This window comes from Seriola lalandi, unplaced genomic scaffold (genome assembly GCF_002814215.2).
Source record: "Seriola lalandi dorsalis isolate HSWRI2012SDOR001 ecotype SW California unplaced genomic scaffold, Sedor1 jcf7180002052111, whole genome shotgun sequence".
NCBI lineage: Eukaryota > Metazoa > Chordata > Actinopteri > Carangiformes > Carangidae > Seriola > Seriola lalandi.
In genome coordinates, this window is record NW_019522664.1 from 5,104 (window position 1) to 10,427 (window position 5,324).

Consider the following 5,324-nt stretch of genomic DNA (forward strand, 5'->3'; position numbering starts at 1 on the left):
AGTTTGGTTGCATCTTTCTTTAAATTGGCAGACAAAAAGTTTCTGTAGACTTCTGAGTTCATTTTGCTGCTGCCATCATGTGTTACATCATCAATGAAGATTAATGAGCCCGTTCCAGAAGAAGCCATGCAAGCCCAAGCCATGACATTACCTCCACCGTGTTTCACAGACGAGCTTGTATGTTTGGGATCATGAGCAGATTATTTCTTTCTCCAAACTTTAGCCTTTCCATCACTTTGGTAAAGGTTAATCTTTACTTCATCAGTCCATAAAACTTTGTCCCAGAATACAATATAACGGTTGTTTTAGGGTCTTTCTTTACAGCTCTCACAATGTTTCTGTCGTCAACTGCTGCTGTTTTCCTCGGTCTACCCATTCAACGTCTGTTACTTAGTATACCAGTGGTTTCTTTCTTCTTCAGGACATTCAAAATGGTTGTACTGGCCATGGCCAATGTTTGTGCAATGGTTTTAATTGATTTTCCATCTTCTCTCAGCTTCACAATTGCTTTTTTTTCACCCATAGACAGCTCTCTGGTTTTCATGTTAGTTACACCTCTAACTATAAATGCTATATATAAAAACTATAAAATCCAAATCTGAAACTGAGCGTATACATTCAGTGCTATTTATTGTTTGAATAATCAATGTAATACGACACACCTGGGCAACAATGCACACCTGTCAGTCACATGTTCCAATGCTTTTGCTCACATGAAAAAGGGGTGTGTTCAAAATAAAAGGCGCTATCTTCTAAGTTGTGTATCAAATCCAGATGTAAATACCTGGAAATAAAAGCTGAAATGTTGATCTCTTGTCTCATATTCATCTTTTGGTTTCAAACCCAAATGTTTTCAGTCTACAGCAAAAATAAAGGACTTGGCCTCACTGTTCCAATACTTTTGGAGGGGAGTGTATATTGATACTTGTTGGAATTGTTATAGTAAGTAGTATATCCCACATACACAGTAAGACCTCAAGAGGGTCGTTTCTGTATAAGCTATCTTTAATATCGATAGCATTAATATCACTTATTGCATTATGAAGACAGGCTGTTAGCAGATAATACCAAGTCTCATATTTTAATCATCAACAATGTCAACATTGTTGTTGCCCAAAATAAATGCAGTACCCAGTTTCCTCCACATAGCCAAGTACTTTCAGTACAATAAGACAACACTGTAAAATGTTTTCTTTGTTTATGGGTTGTCCGTCCACCAAAAACAATAGCTGTGTCCCAATTCGGAGGCTGCAAATGAAGAACCATTTGCGTCACAGTGGCGTGACTAACTGGTCCCATTTCAGAGGCTCCTTCAAAGGCAGACAAATTTAGCCTTCTTTTCTTGGCCAAGGAAGAATCCAACGGGTGGATCCTTTGTGGCTCAACATATCCCAAGATTCATTCATGTTGTTAATGAAAGCAAACAACATCAACAGAGAGCAATTTTAAAATGTAAGTATTGTCTTTCAGCTCAGTTCAACAGCTTAAGGTACAACAGTACAAAACCAAGGGCCCTAAAACTTCAAGTTTTTGTGAAAAAAACTTACGTTGTCAAGGATGCCAGGCGAAAGGCGCCACACGCTACAATACAAATGTAACGGCGGGCACAGCTGGTGACACAAAGCGTAAGTCCCCCGTAGACCAGACCAGTCTCATTTCGGTTCGGCCTTTGCGGTCTATGTCGGTTGCGAAGGGCCACGCCTTCGTAGACCACGTCCTCCCAAGGATAGGGCCCTTGAATTGGGACACAGCTATTATGCCTCCGGCTCTGGCTGTATGGGAAAAGAACAGTGACTGTAACATTTTGACATTGAAAATAAAATTTTGCATTGAAAACAAACCCGGAACTGAAAAAGGAAATAATTGCAGTGGAAAAAGTTGTATTGACACTGACATGAATATTGGCCCTGCAAAAAGTTCCACTGGAAAATAAGACACAGCATCAAAGAAAAAAAATACAATCTCACTTATATAGTTTTTATATTTTTTGTATTATGATGTTTTTAAATGACAATCTATTTTTCCATCATATCTGGCTTTTTTCAGTGACAGTTATTTGTTATACTGTCACTTATTTTTCAGTTTCAACTGGGGGGGGGCAGTCATAACGGTCGTTGAGGTCTGCTGGACCAAGTGCAACGTTAGCTAACGTTAGCTAATACGTTAGCTAAACCGAGTCAGTTTGCTAACCTGTGTTTAACGGTCGCTGAGTCTTCCGCCGTGTGATTGATCGGTTTAGCTAACGTTAGCTAATACACGGCAGTTTGCTAACATGTGGTTAATGGTCGCTGAGTCTCCCGCCCTGTGATGTCTTTAGCTGTCACTTTTTTCAGTTTCAACTTTCTGTCATCGTGTTGGCCGGGCCCGGGGTGATGGGCAGTCGTTGGTCGTTGAGGTCTGCTGGACCAAGCGCAACGTTAGCTAACGTTAGCTAATATGTTAGGTAAAACAAGTCAGTTTGCTAACCTGTGTTTAACGGTCGCGGAGTCTTCCGCCGTGTGATTGATCGGTTTAGCTAACGTTAGCTAATACACGGCAGTTTGCTAACATGTGTTTAACGGTCGCGGAGTCTTCCGCCGTGTGATTGATTGTGTTTTGAGGCCACTGTTATTGCTGCTGCACACGGTTTCATCTACGTGCTAACGCTAAATACTCTGCAGCATCAACCCCTACCACAGCAGAATTCAGTGCAGTAACATGAGCAGCGGAATCGGCCCAAAACAAACAGTGCAGGAGGAGATGGGCAGGTTTTGAAGAACAGGTTTGCAAACTGACTTTTGACTTATATTCGCTAACGTCAGCACTTGTTCCAGTGGACCTTTGCCAGAAGAGCATGAAGTCCGTTAAAGACTAACCTTCACCCGGTCCGGTTCTATGTGAAGAAGACGGTGGAGAGAATATGTAGCTGCAGTTCTGGAGTTGCAGCCAAAAGGTGACAGAAAGTTCAAAGTGAAAACCAGTGTCACTGAAACAATAGTGACAGCGTAAAAAATACCTGTAACAGAAAAAACACAGACATGAAGAAAAAAAATCTAATGATAACAATGAAAAACATAATACAAAAAATATAAAAATTAAATAATTTAAGATTGTATTTTTTTTAATTTTTCATTGGATCCACTGACCCTAGTCAAAAAAGTCCTTGGATTTTTTTCTATAGAGTTCTACAAGTCCAATAGGATCTTAATAGGAAATATCTTTGGTTCTATAAGAATTTTCACAATCCTATTGGAAAGTTGTTTTTTTTTTCTATTTGACCTTCACACTCCTATTGGAAATGTATATTTTTCAATCTTACTTCACTAAAATTCTTTATTTATTATTTCTATTCATGTTGTGTCTTACAGAATATGACAGGAGAAGTACTACAAACAGTGCAAGGGTTACATCTGACCCTGGGAAAAAAGACTTTTAAATCCTATAAAACATGCAGGGTCAATGTCATGATCACAGTGGTCTTGAGCGTCCTCACAGATAAATTAATCAGCACGTGGGTCTATATCCACAATGTCCATTCTTTCATCAGTTTCTTAATGATTATAGCTTGTGGACATCTGTTCATCAGGACATTGATTTGGACAAACAGAATGATGCCACTGACTGGTCTTAGGAAGGGGGCAGGATGAATCAGGATCTAGGAATCTGTAAACAATGAGGGAGGCCAATTGTAACACAACTTCTTGGCAAATTGACACACTTCAACACATTTAAAGGATGCATGAAAATATATGTCATTTTAAGGAAAATTAAGGAATTGCTGTGAGAGGTCCCTTAATTCAACTTTTGTAAGAACCCTTCAAGACTTTGGACCTAACCATCTCTTTATTCATGTTTATGTCCTCCCTGGAAACTAAACATTACATTTATTTCGCCATCATTATTATTATATATATGTATACTTCATTTTGAAGTATCAAGAATTGAATAATGTTAACCATTAACCTTCAGTTCCTTGGTTGAAGAGAGCTCCTTAGCAAAATGAATTTACATTATATATACTTTTTGTTTTATTTCCTATGAATTATGCTTTTAAACCCCCAACTGCACAAACCAACTAATGGCTGATTATTTAATTGCCAACTTCCTTCTTAATGTGCAGCATACACGACTGCCAAATCTGACCTGGGAAAAGGTGGAATGAAGAAGTTGATTGCCCAGAAGTGTGCAGATGAAGACAAGATGAGCAGAAGACTTAGAGCGACCTCAGTGTCATTCAATCAAAGTTTTTAGAGAGTAAAGACAATATAATTATAAAAGCATGTACTATAAAGGATTTTGAATTTGTTGTAATGGATTTGAGAAAGAAAGAAACAAATACTATTTCTAGATGATTTCAAATTTTTAAATTTCTACAGGTTTATGAAATGTTGAATTTCGGGCTTTTATAATTCGATAAGATGATGATGATTATAGGGTTAATCATATGATAGTCCTTTTGGTTGTTATAATCCGTACAGGCATGTATCCCAATCCTATAGGATTTTATCTTATATAAAATGATATAGGATATAACCTAGAGGATTATATAAAAAAATGTATCCTATAGTATTATAGGACATATGCTATACGATTATATATCGGATTTCATTCATGTAGGATTTTGTCCAATAGGATTGGTTCCAAAAACGAATAGATTTTTTAATTGGATTCTTATTTTGTAATCCTATAGCCTCGGACTTTTTGATGAACGTAAATACCGTCCCGGTCCCTCAGGAAGCGTTGGGGTGGGGACCAGTGGCGGACGTCACAAACGTGCTGTAAACTTCCGGGGGAACGTTCCCGGTTTGTTTTACGCTGAATTTAAAACTGTCACTGCATATTTTAGCAGCTGTAGCTGGTGGGTTTGAAAACACCTTCTTCTCCGCCTGACTATATTTTCAGCTGACCCCGATGAAAACGAGAGCTCGATGAAAGCACGCCGCAGGTGCCTAGCAACGGTTGCTAAGACGCCTCAGGAACGGTTGCTATGGCACACGCTTTAAGGGGCGGGGCTTAACGTGTAGTCCATTCCTTTGATGTGAGACGTCACATGGAATGCCTTTGATGTGTGAATGACATGTGTACCTTTGATATATCTATCTGTATATATATAGATATATCAAAGGTACACATTCAGTCTTCATTACAGCTAGTGTTAAACTGACAGACCTGTACGAGAATACTCAATCAAGGATTTTGTGAAACACCAACAGCTAAATCAAGAAGTTTTGAAAACACCAACAGTTAAATTAAGGATTTTTGAAAACACCAACAATTATCATGGATAACAGTGAGTTACCACAGCCAATGGAGATACCAGAGATTGAAGTAGATACTCTTCGCCC